This window comes from Taudactylus pleione, unplaced genomic scaffold (assembly GCF_031769625.1).
Source record: "Taudactylus pleione unplaced genomic scaffold, aTauple2 ptg000535l, whole genome shotgun sequence".
Classification (NCBI taxonomy): domain Eukaryota; kingdom Metazoa; phylum Chordata; class Amphibia; order Anura; family Myobatrachidae; genus Taudactylus; species Taudactylus pleione.
In genome coordinates, this window is record NW_028284937.1 from 6,636,134 (window position 1) to 6,656,650 (window position 20,517).

Here is a 20,517-nt window from a genome sequence, read left to right on the forward strand (position 1 = left end):
CTCTTTGTCATCTTAGTCCCTAAAAGACCTGGGTGACATTAATACTATTTGTCATCTTAGTCCTTAATAACACCTGGGTGACATTAAAACTATTTGTCATCTTAGTCCTTCATAACACCTGGGTGCCATCAATACTTTTATCTTAGTCCCTAATAACAACTGGGTGACATTAAAACTATTTGTCATCTTAGTCCTTAATAACACCTAGTTGATATTAATACTCTTAGTCATCTTAGTCCTTTATGACACATGGGAGACATTAGTACTATTTGGCATCTAAATCCTTAATAACACCTGGGTGACACCAACACTTTCATCTTAGTCCCTAATAACACCTGCCTGACAATAATACAATTTGTCATTTTAGTCCTTAATAACACCTGGGTGACATTAAAACTATTTCTCATTTTAGTCCTTAAAACACCTTGGTGACATCAATACTATTTGTCATCTTAGTCATTAATAACACCTGGGTGACATTAATACTGTCATCTTAGTCCTTAATAACACATGGGTGACATTAAAACTATGTGTCATCTTAGTCTTTAAAAACTACTAGGTGACATTAACACTATTTGTCATCTTGGTCCTTAAAAACACCAGGGTGACAATAATTCAATTTGTCTTCTTAGTCCTTAATAACACCTGGGTGACATTAATAGTATTTGTCATCTTAGTCCTTAATAACACCTGGGTGACATAAGACTATTTGTCATCTTGAGCGGTAAAACACCTGGATTACATTAAAACTAATTGTCATCTTAGTCCTTAAAACACCTGGGTGACATTAAACTATTTGTCATCTTAGTATTAAATAACACATGGGTGACATTATTACTGTGATCTTAGGCCCTGTTTCAGAGCCAGACGCTTTGAAGGACCGCTCGCTCTGAATCTGGGCTTCTTTTTGTTTGTGCTGCCTTCTGGCCACCCACAGCTATTGCGATGATGGTCTTGATGGTCAAGACTGTCATGACCATCGGGCTTGCAACGAGACCCTTGTAGTAGGGTCTTGTGGCCACAAGCTCCAGAGAGCTTCTGGCTCTAATAGATCCGGAAGCTCTCTCACTGACATCACTGGTGATGTCAGTGGGGCCGCCCACAAATGGTAGGCATTCGCTTGGGAATGCCTCCGTTTGTGAAGCCACCCCCCACCACGCCTACAAAACGGGGTGAACTGTTGATCAGCATCGACAGTCACCCCTTTTGTTGTGAGCCAAGGAGCGAGAGATTTTCTCTCTCGCTCCGGGGATTGCACACGTGCAGTGCTGCCGCTGCGCGTGCGCAGAGCACACCATCGACCCGCTCGCAAGCGCTCAAGAGATTGCTAGCGGGTCTGATACAGGCCCTTAGTCTTTAATAACACATGGGTGACATTAATACTATTTGTCATCTTAGTCATTAATAACACTTGGTTGACATTAATGCTATTTGTCATTTTAGTCCTTAAAAACACATGGGTGACATTAGTACTATTTGTCATCTTAGTCCTTAATAACACCTGGGTGACATTAAAACTAATTCTCATCTTAGTCCTTAAAACACCTGGGTGACATTAATACTATTCGTCATCTTAGTCTCCTAATAACACCTGGGTGACATTAAAACTATTTGTCATCTAAGTCCCTAAAAACACATGGGTGACATTAATACTATTCATCATCGTAGTCCTTAAAACAACTAGGTGACATTAATACTGTTTGTCATCTTAGTCCTTAAAAACACCTGGGTGACATCAATACATTCATGTAAGTCCTTAATAACACTTGGGTGTCATTAAAACTATTTGTCATCTTAGTCCTTAATAACACCAGGGTGACATTAATACTGTTTGTCATCTTAGTCCTTAATGACACATGGGAGACATTAATACTGTTTGTCATCTTAGTCCTTAATAACACATGGGAGACATTAATAATATTTGTCATCTTAGACCTTAATAACATGTGGGTGACATTAATACTGTCATCTTAGTCCCTAATAACACCTGGGTAACATTAACACTTTTTGTCATCTAAGTCCTTATTAACACCTGGGAGACATTAGTGTTATTTGTCATCTTAGTCCTTAATAACACCTGGGTGACATTAATACTATTTGATATCTTAGTATTTAATAACACCTGGGTGACATTAATACTGTCATCTTAGTCCCTAATAACACCTGGGTGACATTAATACTGTTTGTCATCTTAGTCCTTAATAATACATGGGAGAAATTAGTAATGTTTGTCATCTTAGTCCTTAATAACACCTGGGTGACATTAATACTGTCATCTTAGTCCCTAATAACACCTGGGTGACATTAACACTATTTGTCATCTAAGTTCTTATTAACACATGGGTGACATTAGTACTATTTGTAATGTTAATCCCCTAAACACACCTGAGTGACATTAAAACTATTTATCTTACTAATCCTTAATGACACCTGTGTGATATTTATACTCTTTGTCATCTAAGTCCTTATTAACACATGGGTGACATTAATTCAGTTTGTCATCTTAGTCCTAAATAACACCTTGGTGACATTAATACTTTTTGTCATCGTAGTCCCTAATAACACCTGGGTGACATTAATACTTTTTGTCATCTTAGGGCCTGATTCAGACCCACTCGCGAGCGGCTGTCCGCTCGCAAGTGGATCGATGTTATGGACTGAGCATGCGCACGATGGAGGGAGCTCCGTCGTGCGCATGCGCCAGACGCGACGAGCGAAGGAAAGTCCTTCGCTCGTTGTGTCCGATCAAAGGGGGCGTGCTGTCAATGTTGACTGACAGCACGCCCCCTTTGGTGGGCATGCCGGGGGCGTGCCTCCCTGACGGGGGCGTTCCCACGGGAACGGCTCCCGTCAAAAGCCGGCCCACTGACATCACTAGTGATGTCAGTGGGAGTGATTTTGGCTCTGATAGAGCCAAAATCACTCCGGAGCTTGCGGTTGAAAACCTCAACCGCAGGCTCCGGCTCGCAATTTCGATGGTCGCGATGCTCACGACCATCGCGGCCATCACAATGCACGCTCGTATAGCCTGTGGGTGGTGACCCACAGCTATACGAGCGTCCAGGAGGACGCTCCATTTTCATGGAGCCCGGCCGTTGAGCAGAGCGTGCACTCTGCTCAGAGCGTACGGCTCTGAATGAGGGCCTTAGTCCCTAAAAAGATCTATGACATTAATACTATTCATCATCTTAGTGCTTAATAACAGCTAGGTGACATTAATACTATTCGTCATCTTATTCCTTAATAACACATGGGTGACATTAATATTATTTGTCATCTTAGTCCTTAACAATACCTGGGTTACATTAATACTGTCATCTTAGTCCAAAAAACACCTGGGTGACATTAATACTATTCATCAACTTAGTCCCCTAATCACACCTGGTTGACATTAGAAATATTTGTCGTCTTACTCAATAGAAACACCTGGGTGCCATTAATTCTATCCATCATCTTATTCCTTATTAAAAACTAGGTGACATTAATACTATTTGTCATGTTAGTCCTTAATAACACCTGGGAGACATTAATATTATTTGTCATCTTATTCCTTAATAACACATGGGTGACATTAATTCTATTTGTCATCTTAGTCCTTAATAACAACTAAGTGACATTAATACTATTTGTCATCTTATTCCTTAATAACACCTGGGTGACATTAATTCATTTTGTCATCTTAGTCCTTAATAACACATGGGTGACATTGGTACTATTTGTCATCTTATTACTTAATAACACCTGGGTGACATTTATACTACTTGTTATCTCAGTTCTTAATAAAACCTGGGTGACATTAATACTTTTTGCAATTTTAGTCCCTACAAACTCGTGGGTGACATTAATACTGTCATTTTAGACCCTAATAACACCTGGGTGACATTAATACTATTTTTCATCTTAGTCCCCTAATAAAACCTGGATGACATTAAAACTGTTTGTCATTTTAGTCCCTAAAAGCACCTGGGTGACAATAATACTATTCATCATCTTAGTCCTTAGTAACAACTATGTAACATTATTACTATTTGTCATCTTAGTCATTAATAACACCTGGGTGACATTAGTACTATTTGTCATCTTAGTCCTTAATAACAACTAAATGACATTAATACTATTTGTCTCCTTAGTCCACTAATAACATCAGGGTGACATTAAAACTATTTTTCATCTTACTCCCTAAAAACACCTGGCTGACATTAATACTCTTTGTCATCTTAGTCCTTAATAACATCTGGGTGAGATTAATACTATTTTTCATCTTAGTCCTAATAACATATGGGCAACATTAATACTATTTGTTATCTTAGTCCTTGATAACATCTGGGTGACATTAGTACTAATTGTTATCTTAGTCCTTAATAACCCCTTGGTTGACATTAATACTATTTGTTATCTTAGTCCTTAATAACACCTTGGTAACAATAAATAAATAGTAGCAGCATATTGAGGCGGTGAGTAGTGATTTCCAAGGGCGGGATACATTGCCTGATCCCTAATTGCATCCATCAGCGACGTGCAGAAGAGGGAGGTTTAGCAGCTTGGGACCACAAGGACCCTGGCTTCTGGCTTCTGCTGGTGTGTCTATTGCCATATACCCTATACTTCCGAAAGTCCAGTGAGCTAAAAATTACATTGTTGCTCTACTGTCTTTTCCGCATAAAAACTGCCTCTATGCGCCAACAATCACATCATTGCTCCACTGATTTTTCTACATGAAAATTGCCTCTTTGATTTGAGAAGGAATCTGTGTGATATAGTTACAGTATTTAAAAAACTGCCACCTTTTTCTGGAAAGAAACCGTGCTATATGTGAAAGTGTGGTTTGGCTATCAAAAGACTTTGCTGCTGCTTTTTACTATTTTTATGTATTTGGACTTTTTCATTTGTTTTACAAGTAAAAATAAAGCGTTACTTTGTTTATCTAATCCTGCTTCTTGGTAATACAATTGGATACAACTGTTGAAACTACAAAAGCTTTTGCGGAAAAAGGAAACATTGTACACCTTTTATAGTTTTCTATTACAGTATAAACCAGAGGTCACCAACTCATCAATCGCGAACCACCGGTAGCTTGCAGCCATAAGGACGGTGGCTCGAGCCCTGTATTCCTATATCCTTGTTGTGACAGGCCCAGGGGCTCTCTCCTACCCCCAGCTGCTGCACAATAGAGGTGACAGGCAAAGGCCCGCCCTCCAGCTCCATCCTGCGCTCCCGCTCCACATCTTACCTAGGCTGCTGCTGCCGCCGTCCCGTGCAATAAAGTTTTTAATTGTTGTGAGCCAGCCCGCGTGACATCATGAAGTCACGCCACACCGCTGAAAGAGGAGCCATGACATGTGAGGACTGGACTGAGGCTAGCAACAACCCTGGATGGAGGGGAAGCCAGAACAGAAGGAGGTAAGATAAGTATCTTATTATTCTTGCATTATTGTTATCCCTGCTCCAGGAGGCTGTGGGGGAAAGAGGGGGATTGTGGCGGGGTGAGCACTAGGGGAATAAGGAGAAAATATTACTATATCTAGCTGATAATCAGTATAAGTATTTTGTTCCAAGAACCAATCGTTCATATATCTGTAAAACACTGACACTGAGTAAGAGGATAACTCTGGGATTCCAGCCCCTCCTGAATTGTGTACAGCCACTAACCTTGAAAGGGCCACTTTTGGTTTCTTGCCCTGTCACAGAAAGCGGGTCATTTTCTTATTTAAAAAAAATAATATCTGATTTAGACAAGCTAATTGGCAACATTTGCATGAAATAAAAAATCTTTGGGATGATAATGCTTTTAAGGAGAGCCGCATGCCCCAAAACTGGCAATAGCAGTCATTTCCAACTGTCAAGCATAGTGACAATTATGTCTATAACAGCAGAGAAATTAGCGGTATAAAGCTGAGACAGATCAGAAGTAATCTGTACACCCAAATGTTTAAGTTTAGAATCAGCTTGTTTAAATTGAGTCATGGTGGGAATCACTGCGTGTGAAAACGAAGGACCCATTCTGGCCACTCGCAGAATGGGTCCTGCGCACGCGCAGATTCCCAATAATCGGGAATTTGCAATCAGCAGTGCACTTATGAATCAGGGCCTATGTGTGTTTTTTTTGCTTTGTGTATTGTTAATATGTACTCACTTCTAAATTATAATAAGCTAATATATAAAAATTACACAACACACGATATAAACAAAAGAAACTGCATTGGATTTACGGTATAAATTTTTTTTTAAACAGAAAAATCTGTATTTTACCTGAAAACACTCCTCATCCTCTCCATGGACTCTTGGATAAGCCCCAAATAATTGCTCAGGGGGTTCAACTCCCTCCTGAGTACATCCTGCCAATCAGGCCTCTGACATTCTGCATCTGAAATAGAAATTAAAAAAAGAATATCAGCATATTTCTGACACTTTATGTACTAATGCAAATAGTAACATAACATAAAAACTTATGCACAAGATTATAAAAATAATAAATATAATAAACATCACAGTGTAATGCTGGAGACACACCTGATGATATTTTGTCCAATCTAGCAGATTGGACAACATATTGTCAGCACTGGCCAGTGTGTCCTGCTATATCGGTGATGATACGCTCTCCCGCACGTTGTCATACACATTGTGCACCCTGCATGCATGAAACTTGTTGCATTTCATAAATGGAGCAGAAGCACACAGCTGACACTTAGGGGTAAATTTACTAAGATTCGAGATTGACCCGATTTGCAAAGAGATTAATCTCGCTATAAATCGCCAAATCTCGGCTGACTTAATCACTTTTTTGATTCCAAATTTACCAACAGGCAATTTGAGGCTAAACGAGTTTGCAAGAGATTACTCACCTGAGATTGCAGTGTTTTCTCTCTGTAAATCTCTCCCGAGCTAGCAACCTGCACATATCAGTGAGTTATATGAAGGCTGCTTATGTGTTAGACCTGTAAAAACTTGTCAGCCTGTCCTGGTACCTAAAATTATAGGGAACAAAATGAGTAGGGTTCCACCGTAATTTAGGTATGAGCATCAGGCTGCAGGGCCAGTCCTGGTTTTAATTATAGGAGAAAAAAAAATGCGTAGGGGTCCCACTATAATTAAAACCAGCACAGGACCAAAATGACCGGGGTGTAATGCCACAACTCGGAGACCCTATTACCGGGTCTCCAGAGCCAAAGCAATCTCACACCAAGTCGGTCAGGCCAAGCAGGGGATCTCAGGGGAGGTGGAGACCCCCGAAAAAAGGGGTCCTCCTCTCCCATAACCTCAGGCTTGGCCTGAAGCTAGGGGCTCATCTCCACACCCCTGGGCTGTGGGTATGTGGGTAATAAAGTATAAAATAGATGTAAACTATTGTATTTTACTGTGGAACTACAGGTGCCAGCATGCCTTTGGCACTTGTGGAACTACAAGAACCAGCTGGCGGCCGGCACCTGTACCCCCTCTATAAAATAAATAGTTAAATAAAGACATGACACACAGACCATAGTTAGTAAAGATTTATTACACACATACATCAATCACACATACTTACTTTCTACCAGATGTTTCTATCCTCTTCTCCAAGTAGAATCCATGTGTATGGACCAGCAACAAAGATCCGATACTCACCTGATCCTCACACTGGTCTCCATAGGATCCTGGGGGGGTCTTGGCAAAATAAAAACACGCTTACCCGATACCATATGGACTAGAATTGGTATGTGTCTTGTCACACATACCAATACTACGTGAATGCCAGCTAACTGGACGTCATGGGGTTTCCCACGTTCCGCCAGCCAATCAGAGGCTGCTTCACAGCTAGCAGCCTCTCATTGGTAGGGGTACAAATGGGTTCCAGCCATTTAGAGTCTGCTAGATGTGAATCGGCTTCTGATTGGCTGGTGGGACTTGGGAAACCCCGTAATGTCCCATCAGCTGGAATTTGCGTATTATTAGTATGTGTGACAAGACACATACCAATACTAATACTAAGAAATAAACCACCTTCTTGATGGCATTAATATTGCATCAACCAATATAATGTAATGCAAAATACCTAAATACTGTATGGAGATTCCCTTTAATCACACTGTATATATGGGCTCATTTAAAATGTTTCATATTGTCTGCAGTGAGTGAGTTGGAAATTACAGTATAGCTCACTATGTGCAAATGCTGAATAATATTGAAATTAGAGATGAGCGGGTTCGGATTTCCACGCCGAGTTTGGATTTTTCTTTCAAAAAACGGGACTCAGGAAGAGGCAAAATGTCATCTTTCATGGACAAACATCATTATTCCTGGTCAAAAGTCCTGGAATTATGATGTTTGTCCATGAAAAATTATGTTTTGCCTCTTTCTGAGTCCCGTTTTTTGCCGGGAAAAATCCGAACTAATCAGAACCAGCTCATCTCTAATTGAAATAAATCCATGTATCTGCTTTTCCAATTGGGTGGACTTTTCTGTATAGATCATTATATGAATGAACGCCCCTTATACATCCCATTCTGCATCTGTGATTAGTAGGCCGTGTGATGGATGCCCAGCGCACATTATCATAGTTACTTGTTGTTATTCTATTCTCCACTTCCCCTACACATAATAAATAGGGAAATGTTATGTGGTGACTAAGATATATGTAAATACTATAAAAAAGAAATAAACCACCTTCTTGATGGCATTGATATTGCATCCGCAAATATAATGTAATGCAAAATTTGTGTTTTTATTATGTCCTTGTAAAAGTACTATAGGATTTTGCCATTTGTCAATTTGGATTTCAAAATGCTAATGATATCGTTATACCATTATACCATTCACTCATTCTTACTGTGTATTCATTATGCCAGAATTTAGGCTACAGTAAATATACTGTAGGTGTTTATGATGAAAGCATAAAAGGCTGAAATTCCATTGTTATGTCATAGTCAGGTCCCCCTGAGCTCTGTGATGTCACAGGATTCTCATCACTCTGAGAGAGTTGGTTGGACAGGGAGGTTCTCAGAGAATTTGTCCCAGGACAGATATTTGCACAGTTATAGGATTTTTCTTTATATTGTAGAGATTCAAAACCCAATTCCAGGAGGCCGCCTCTTCACCTGAACAGGTAATGAAACTGAGATCTCATAGTGGTTCATAATATTTGTTTAATCTGTTATATTAATACTATAGCTAGACTGGGCAGACACATACCACTTCAGGAACTGTAGTTATAGTACATTTATCTGCCCACTTTATTTATATATAGAAGTATTTTACCAAGGAATAATGGATGCATCATATTGGCCTAAATACATTATATACAGATAATACAGACCAGAGGCTCTGGACATTACAATTACAAACACCGTTATATAGTGATAAGACAGAAGCTTTGCTATAAGGCAAGTAAGAGATATAAGTGACTATAGTAGGTTCTCATATATGACTTCTTATAATGAGTAGGTTTCTCAATTGGTGATGTCTCTTGTTCTATTCCTCCTATTAGCCTGAAACTATAACATTGCCAGCTGCATTGTGTCAGGGATTTATTCTAGTAATAAAACTGCAACATGAAAAGTTATGGTAATAGTTTCAGACATCATTATTATCAATTGACAGAACAATACTGATAAAGGCATCAAGAGTGAATCAGAAAAGAGATATTGAATTTGGGTTATAAATGTATAAAAAAATAATTGATGGTTTTAGTGATATTTGGGAACCAAAGTAAAACTATATCTATAATATTATGTGAATCCTATAGGGACTAGATAACTCAAAGCATATCCTGTGTCTCACACAAACCAACCAACTAACGGCATAGTGAGTAATGTATACATGAGTTAGTGATGGCAGTGGGGATGTATAGATACTGCAGGCCCTTCATTTAGATTTTGTTATTTAACTTTTAGTTTATTGGTATTTTCTATTAATTTGTATGAACATTAAGTTAAGAGCCGCAACAAGGAATGTGTGCGTGGTGCCACCATCCATGGCACAATGCCTGGGGTGACACTGCAACTGCCCTGTTGCACCTGTATTTGGCTTTTAGGGTGTCTGAAATGTAGCCTATAGCGCTGTCACAGAGCCACCTTTGGGTGCTCCAGGCACGTGTCCTGCAGCCTGTAGAGCTGCTGGAGCATCCTTTGAACATTCCTGGAAACTCTTCTTCCTCCTTGTCCTGGTGGACCCACCTCCTCAATGTGATGTCATTCCACAACATGAGAAATTACAGAGGGCAGGGCTGGCATGGGGTTGATTATAGCCCTGCTATGGCCCTGTTTAGAGATAGCTTCAGTTGGAAGGATTTTATTTTCATTACTTTAACACCTTCCTCTCCCCAAACATATGGTTATATCATTGATGGCCAGGCTAAATTATCATCAGCTCAATACTCTGTACCCAGGTTTAGCTAGTGCCAATCACTAGTGGTATAATGGGTCCAATTCTAATCTTGTCATAACACATATATTTCTCCCAGCTCAGAAGTGAACAATACAGAAGGGAGATGTAGGACTTTTTATGTAATAGTACAGAGACTAGAGTAGATGAGTGACAGATTGCATGAACCAATAGAACCAATAGGACACAAAAGAAGTGACATCAGGCATTACTACCAACTGAATTTAGTTCTCAATAGGCCTCTTAAAATTTATTGAAATATACTGTGCAGAAGATCTATTTTGATGACTATTCCTGCTATTCTATATAAGGTGCTTGATGTGTGGCATCTCCAAATGTGTATTGTATTAAAAAAAAATTCTAAGATTTTAAGTGATTTTAATACTTGCCTCAATATGTTTTCTATATATAATGTATTATATAGATATAGGCGCCTGACATTTACCAGAGCTTACAGTCAGCAAAGCAGAGAAGATGGGCAGATGTTACATGTAGAACAGTGCCCATTACTCTGTGTATTAATTGAGGAGCAAGGAACACTATTTGATCTATTGATAGACTCAGTATGGAGCCAGACACCATTTCTGAGAGAAGCTTACCAGTATTTGTAGTTATGAGGTTATGTTTCTCTTCCTATATACACATACAGGGTGCATATAATCCAACTGCTATTTGTGCCTAATAGGTAGACATGGAAGGCTGGCCTCCAGGTGACACTTGGGGAGAAACACCTACAAGTTATGTAACCTGGGTAAGTGATAATGATTATGACTGTAGTGTCAATCCAGTTACTGTAGTTTACAAAATGTTTAAACATCTATGCTAATAAACTATGATATACAAATAGTACATAATACCATATATATCTATGCTAATAAAGAGGAAAATGAGTTTTATCACAATTAAAAGTTACTTAACATTACCAACCTTCCATTCCAGAGTTATGGGGTTGCTCTCTTTGTACCACAATTCTCATCACCAGGGAGCCACCCTGAAATTGGGTCCCACAAAGGAAAAACCAGCCTGCTTTACAGGCCACAGAGTAGGGATGCAAGGTTTTGCTCTACACTAGACATAATGATATATGCAAGCTTCAACACCCATAGTAACCACTCTATCACTTACACATGTCATAAGGTCAGTGTGCAGAATTCAGATAGCTGTACCATGATATGACAGATGTGCTGACATGACACATCCCTATGTTAAGTCTGCAGGGCAGTGTGTCCACACTGGGAAGGCTAATAACAATAGCTTGGTGTTTCTCCAGCACTGAAGGGGGGAACAGTTTAGGGCCCCATCAACTAGAATATGAGAACTTTTCACAAACTGGAATAGCTATCTACAGGATACAGTAACTGTCCTTTTACATGTTTTATAGTTGATTCACTAGGGCAGGAGAACATTAAGTGCCCAAATTATATTTCATTTGTCTTTCTAGGGTTGGGATGCATGAGGCATCGCATTCGAGATGTGATGCATCTCCTCTCTGGGCCTTTACTGTACCTGAGAGAAGATTAAAAATGTTGGCAAGTATGCTTCATACAGACAGCTGGTCTCTGTATTACAGACCGATATAAGAGCCTGGTTGTACATTAATAATCATACAGACAGCTGGTCTCTGTATTACAGACCGATATAAGAGCCTGGTTGTACATTAATAATCATACAGACAGCTGGTCTCTGTATTACAGACCGATATAAGAGCCTGGTTGTACATTAATAATCATACAGACAGCTGGTCTCTGTATTACAGACCGATATAAGAACCTGGTTGTACATTAATAATCATACAGACAGCTGGTCTCTGTATTACAGGCCGATATAAGAGCCTGGTTGTACATTAATAATCATACAGACAGCTGGTCTCTGTATTACAGACCGATATAAGAGCCTGATTGTACATTAATAATCATACAGACAGCTGGTCTCTGTTTTACAGACCGATATAAGAACCTGGTTGTACATTAATAATCATACAGACAGCTGGTCTCTGTATTACAGACCGATATAAGAACCTGGTTGTACATTAATAATCATACAGACAGCTGGTCTCTGTATTACAGACCGATATAAGAACCTGGTTGTACATTAATAATCATACAGACAGCTGGTCTCTGTATTACAGACCGATATAAGAGCCTGGTTGTACATTAATAATCATACAGACAGCTGGTCTCTGTATTACAGACCGATATAAGAACCTGGTTGTACATTAATAATCATACAGACAGCTGGTCTCTGTATTACAGGCCGATATAAGAGCCTGGTTGTACATTAATAATCATACAGACAGCTGGTCTCTGTATTACAGACCGATATAAGAACCTGGTTGTACATTAATAATCATACAGACAGCTGGTCTCTGTATTACAAACCTATATAAGAGCCTGGTTGTACATTAATAATCATACAGACAGCTGGTCTCTGTATTACAGACCGATATAAGAGCCTGATTGTACATTAATAATCATACAGACAGCTGGTCTCTGTTTTACAGACCGATATAAGAACCTGGTTGTACATTAATAATCATACAGACAGCTGGTCTCTGTATTACAGACCGATATAAGAACCTGGTTGTACATTAATAATCATACAGACAGCTGGTCTCTGTATTACAGACCGATATAAGAACCTGGTTGTACATTAATAATCATACAGACAGCTGGTCTCTGTATTACAGACCGATATAAGAGCCTGGTTGTACATTAATAATCATACAGACAGCTGGTCTCTGTATTACAGACCGATATAAGAACCTGGTTGTACATTAATAATCATACAGACAGCTGGTCTCTGTATTACAGGCCGATATAAGAGCCTGGTTGTACATTAATAATCATACAGACAGCTGGTCTCTGTATTACAGACCGATATAAGAACCTGGTTGTACATTAATAATCATACAGACAGCTGGTCTCTGTATTACAAACCTATATAAGAGCCTGGTTGTACATTAATAATCATACAGACAGCTGGTCTCTGTATTACAGACCGATATAAGAGCCTGGTTGTACATTAATAATCATACAGACAGCTGGTCTCTGTATTACAGACCGATATAAGAGCCTGGTTGTACATTAATAATCATACAGACAGCTGGTCTCTGTATTATTATTATTATTATTATTATTATTATTATTATTACTATTTTTAATATTAGACTTTATTTATATTACACAAACATATTACACAGTGCTATTTAGAGAATGTTTAAAAGATTTTTTTAGTCCATTTTGGGCTCCATATATCAGAAAGACATTGATTTTATAAACAAACTACTGGTATCTATATTACAGAAAGAGGTCAGAGTCTACGTGAACATTTATATGACTCCCAGCGGTTACATAATCGAAACATTGATGTTTCAGCAAATTACAATGGTGAGTCATCATTTCAGTGCACTGGTAAATTATATTATTATTATTATTGTATTTGTTTTGACACATTGTTTTTAATCTAAAATTATTAATGTTATCTGTATTACAGACCAATGTAAGAACATATTCATATATGTTTGAAGATTTAAACGGCAACAGTACAGAGTATTTTGTAACCCACGCACATACAATGGTGAGTTATATCTTAGCTACAATGCCAAATTATTATTATCAATATCCTTTATATAGTTAAAATATACTACAGAGTGTTTTATAGAGAATATTTTGTAAACAATATTTATGATTACATTTTGGCCAGCCAATGTAACAAAAACATTTATTTTATCTAAATGGGCTGTTCTATACATATTTATATTATAGGCAGGACTGAGAGTCATCGCTAGCCTGTACGATGTGTCCAATAACTACGAGACGCAATATTTAATCACACAGGGAATTACAATGGTGAGTAATCACTTTACTAAAAAAGTAAATTGCTAATAGTATTATAATTATTATTATTATTATTAGTAGTAGTAGTAGTAGTAGTAGTAGTAGTTTTACTATTATTGTCAACCCTGAAATAGCCTAAATACTTTACAGAGCGGCATATTTATCAATTATCAGGTTTAGACCCAATAATTATCATTTTCTTTCACTGATATTCTCACCAACAAGAAATTATATACCTCCCAGATATATGAAGGAACACACCCAGGGCAGGGGGTAAAAGGAGCCCATCCCTGCGATGAGTAAAGTGATCGCTGATGCGATCACTGGGTTTGATTTAGCATGGATTGCTATTACGATCGCTGCTGCGATTGCACAGCCAGGTCTGCTGTGAAAATCTGCTAATGAATTTAATCACAAAGCCGTCGCACAGCCAGCATAGAGACAACCACTACCACTATCTCACATCCGTAATACCTTGGAGTCCTGCGTACACATTGGAAACATTAAGTAACATTGGTCCCTCATACACAATTACAGGAGGTCTGACCTTACTCAGAAATTGCTAACCTCGTCTCCAGCAGTAAGTACTCAAGCTATATGCCGTCACAGTGGCTAATATATGCACGCCCATGCAACGCCGTTCAAACAGACAGGCACGCCTGCATTTCTCCGACATCACCACTCCCAAAAGGTCACTGCTTGTCACTCACTCTGTGATGGCTTTTTTTCTGCGTGCAGAGATCGCAGTACCATCGCAGTGCTATCTCACGCTTGCGCACTGCGGTGCACATACATGCGCACTATGCACCATCGGCCAATCTGCGTATGCTGTTGCAGTTGGGATCCGTGCTGAATCGGGCCCACTGTTCTTTCTGCTGCAGGATCCCTGTCACACTAGTGGGTTTGTGCGGTGTTCAGATTGCACATACTCAAATGGCCATTACCAGAGGGGGATCCAATGGATTGCACTACTGGCAAATTGTGCCATATGTAGACTATAGGATAATTATGGAGTTAGTTATCGGGGCAAAGCTTCACATTGGTAAATTTCACAATATAGCTGCACCCATAGAAACTTATGGGGACTGCAATTGCAAACTGAAACAGGGGAACCATAGCATCCAGGGGATTCTCGCTAAATTTGTTTCATAAATAAGTGCTTTATAGAGAATACTTAATCAATATTTATGTGTAAGATTTGGGCCCCTATAGTAACAATGACATGGGGAACTATAGCATCCAGGGGATGAGGGATTTCTCTCAAAATGTGTTCAATAAATGAGTAGGATTTGGGCCCCCATAGTAATAAGGACATTGTTTTATTCTAAATGGACTATGGTTTTCTTTATTACAGAGTGAGATCCTGTCATACAATGATGTGCCCCATCACCGTGATAACTTGCCACATCTTATGATCACCAATGAAGTTACAATGGTGCGTAATCACTTATATGCACAAGTAAATAGTCATAATAAATTTACTACAGATGAGTCCTCATATCCCCAGTGTCTTTGTGCCTTATGGCACAAGAAGCCTGGTACGACTGAGCCACGTAGAAAGGTGTAGCGTACCATCTTTTTCTTTAAATGATGCACCTTATTTGCATCACAGACTGCAGAAAAACACCACTCACAGTGTACTAGAGATGCTGGGCTGTGACTTTAGCTGCACATGACTTTCTGTAGTTTAATGAGGAGGAGGAATAAGGTGAAGGGGCTCTACCATGGTATATGTGTATAAGGAGTTCTACCATGGCATAATGTGTATAAGGGGTTCTACCATGGCATAATGTGTATAAGGGGTTCTACCATGGCATAACATGTATAAGGGGCTCTACTGTGGTGTAATGTGTATAAGGGGCTCTACTGTGGTGTAATGTGTATAAGCAGCTCTACTGTGGTGTAACATGTATAAGGGGTCTACTGTGGTGTAATGTGTATAAAGGGCTCTACTGTGGTGTAATGTGTATAAGGGGCTCTACTGTGGTGTAACATGTATAAGGGCTCTACTGTGGTGTAATGTGTATAAGCGGCTCTACTGTGGTGTAACATGTATAAGGGGCTCTACTGTGGTGTAATGTGTATAAGGGGCTCTACTGTGGTGTAACATGTATAAGGGGTCTACTGTGGTGTAATGTGTATAAAGGGCACTACTATGTGGCATAACGTGTACAAGGGGTGCTACTGTGTAGTGTATATTATTTATTTATTACCAGTTATTATTTATATAGTGCACACATATTCTGCAGCACATTACAGAGAGAATATTTGACCATTCACATCAGTCCTTGTCCCAGTGGAGCTTACAATCTATATTCCCTATCACATGTACACACACATACACACTAGGGGTTAATTTTGTTGGGAGCCAATTAATCTACCAGTATATTTTTAGAGTGTGGGAGAAAACCAGAGTACCCAGAGGAAACCCACGCAAGCACAGGGAGAATATACAAACTGTACACAGTTGTGGGCATAGTGAGAACCGAACCCACAACCTCAATGCTGTGAGGCAGTAATGCTAACAATTACACCGTCTGTGTGTATAAAGGGAACTACAGTGTGGTGTAACATGTATAATGTAACATTGGGCCTGATTCAGCACGGATCACTATTGCTATCGCAGCTCCATAATCACATGCAGTCTCACTGCGAAAATATGGTAATGATTGCAATCACAATGTCATCCCAGCCAAACATAAGGACACCCACTTTACCATACAAACATCCGTTACACTTAGCAAGTCTGCGAAAGCATCTGGAACATCGAGTACCATTGCAGCCTCACACACACTTGCACAAGGTCTGACCTTACTCAGAAATTGCTAACCTCATCGCATGCAGTGCAAGCCCAAGCTGCGTTTGCCATCACAGTGGCTAAAATATGTACTCCTCTGTAACGGCGGGGAGGACAAGCAAAAGGTAGGCAAGTATGGTCTAATGTGACAAACGACCACTACTGTGCAGTGTAATGTAAATTGGTACTAATTCTCTTTCTAGCACAGGGCACCAAAATGTCTAGCTATGGCTTACTTATGTGGCATCCAGGGCCGTATTTACCCATATATCTATAGTGTTCCTCCTGGGCCATCTCAACAGGATGCTGCACCCTGCCTGATTTGAAGTAACTGAAAGGCGCCCTGCTGAAACAGCCATCTCACCTGCGGGCCACTATGTCCTGCATGGGGGAAAAGTTCCAATGAAACAGTCACCAGCAACTCGGCCAAGTGAATAGATGCCGTGCACATGCACACGGCATCTATTTACACTGCTGAGAAAGCATGGGGGCAGCCCAGCATCTCCGTGAGTGCTGGGCATGTCCCCTTTTCTAGTGACCATGCTCCTTTTTCAGATGTCCAACAATGGTGCAGCAGGATCCCAATCACAGTCTTTATATACAGCTCACTTGCGGTGCGGATGTCCCATGGCACTGAATCTCGTGAGATCTGTGATGTCATCACATGCATTGAAGTGGCGCCATGGGCGGTTCGGTGTGGGTATTAGGTATTATGTCTGTATGCACCCTGATGAAAATTAGAATCTTGCACTTGTGTGTGTGGACTGTGGATATAGAATATATAGTATGCAATGACTGGCTCTCGTCACAACCACTGTAGAGCTTGCCAGAGTGCTCCTCCCACCAGTAAGGTAATGTAGTAGCCCTGAAGAAATGTCATAAAGACATGAAACATTGGAAATGACAAGGGTCACTGTTACTGTGCATTGTTAGTGTGAGGCACGAAGTGCCATCCCTTATAACAATAGGTATATATATTTCTTTTTTCACGGGTGGCATATATTTTCTGGTTTACTTTCCATTGATGGGATCAGTAGTTGGAATGTGTGCTGATCCTTGTTGTGCCATATTGGAGGATATAGGTGGCCACCAGGTGAGTTAGCTCAGAAATTATAAATCCATATGACCCAAAGTGGGTGCTATTATTATATAACGTAGGACCACCAAAAGCAGAAACACCTTGGTGTGGCTGGTGGCTTAACCATATGTTTGCAATTGTATGTAACTGAAATCTCTGCATTTACTATCATGGCCGTAACTACCATAGGTGCAAGGGGTGCAGCTGCTATGGAGCCCAGAGCTTAGGGGGGGGCCATTTTCTTTGTCAAAGTTACATGTGTTATATACATTTTTTCCATTGGGTGGTACATTGGGGCCCTTATAAACCTTTGCTATGGGGCCTTCAAATACCTAGTTAATAAGTAATCACTGCTGCAGCATATAGTTCCTTTATATAGATATAGTATATGAGTTATCTTTAATGAATTAAACATGGAACCTATTAGTTATTGTACAATGTCTGAGTTATAACTAGTAGATTGTCTGGTAATAGTCATACTGCCAGAACTATTCATATCACTTTAGAGGACACATATAACATACTGTATATAATTTATATCTCCACCAGGTGAACTCAGAAGAGATGGAGGAAATAGAAGAAGACATCATGCCTGATGCAGACAGGGATCAATCATCAGATAATGGCACAAAAAAGAAGAGATCACGTCTGCAATCAGCGCTACATTACCTGCGGAAAAGATGTCGCCAGCTGCTCTGTTGCTGTGTCCCCTAATTACATCTGGGTGACAGTAACAATATTTACCATCTTAGTCACCTAATAACATCTGGGTGACAGTAATAATATGTACCATCTTAGTCCCCTAAAACATCTGGGTGACAGTAGTAATATTTACCAACTTAGTCCCCTAATAACATCTGGGTGACAGTAATAACATTTACCATCTTAGTCGCCTATTAACATCTGGGTGACATTAATAAAATCAATAGACAATCTATCAAGTAAAAGTTAGTTCTCTAGTAATATGGGAGGTTCACCCAGTAGAATTCTTGTCTCATACCATTCTGTATTATGAAGTGATTGTTTAATTCGACTCTGAAGATTCATTGATAAGATGGAGATGTAACCCTCCCAAAAGTCAAAGAATGTAGCAACTAATCTGTCTTTATTTATAGTTGTCTCCCATCATCCATGTGAAAAATGTGGTGGATTTTCTGTTTAAATAATTTTAAGGAGGGCGGGGGCGTCAGAATCCACTCCTGTAGGATGGATTTGTGTGTGTGAGCTTCTGATTTTGTTGTGGGCCCGGGGTGGTGATAGGAGCAGACACTGAAGCAGGTTTAAATGAAAAGGTGGAACTTTTAATGCGTGGTTTGATAGACATGAATATGACAAAAACTAAAGTCCAGATATAGCAATAAGTGCACTTGGGAGCTGTGGTCATCCTAGTCATCTTAGTCCTTAATAACACCTGGGTGACATTAATACTGTCATCTTAGTCCTTAATAACACATGGGTGACATAGTCCCTAATAACAGCGGGGTGACATTAATACTTTTTGTCATATTAATCCCTAAAAACCACTGAGTGACATTAACACTGTCATCTTAGTCCCTAATAACACCTGGGTGACATTAAAACTATTTGTCTTCTTAAACCCTAAAAACACCTGGGTTACATTAATACTTTTCGTCATTTAATTCCTTAATAACAACTTGGGATAATTAATTCTATTTGTCATCTTAGTCCCTAGTAACACCGGGGTGACATTAAAACTATTTGACATCTTAGTCCTTAATAACACTTGGGTGACATTCATACTCTTTGTCATCTTAGTCATTAATAAGACCTAGGTGACATTAGTACTATTTGTCATCTTACTCCTTAATAACACCTGGGTGACATCAATAGTTTCATCTTAGATCCTAATAAAACCTGGGTGACATTAAAACTATACTAACACCTGGGTGACATTAATACTGTTTGTTAATACTAACTATTTGTCATCTTAGTCCTTAATAACACCTGGGTGACATCAATACTTTCATCTTAGTTCCTAATAAAACCTGGGTGACATTAAAACTATTTGTCATCTTAGTCTTTAATAACAGCTAGGTGACATTAACAGTATTTGTTATCTTAGTCCTTACTAACACCTGGGTGATATTAATACTATTTCTCATCTTAGTCCTTAATAACACATAGGTGACATTAGCACTATTTGTCATCTTATTACTTACTAGCACCTGGGTGACATTAATACTGTTTGTTAACTTAGTTCTTAATAACATCTGGGTGACTTTAATACTATTTGTCATCTTAGTCCTTAATAACACCTGGGTGACGTTAAAATTATTTGTCATCTTAGTCACTAATAACACATGGGTGACAATACTATTCATCATCTTAGTCCTTAATACAACTATGTGACATTAATACTGTCTGTCATCTTGGTACCTAATAACACCTGGGTGACATTAATACTGTCATCTTAATCCTTAATAACACAT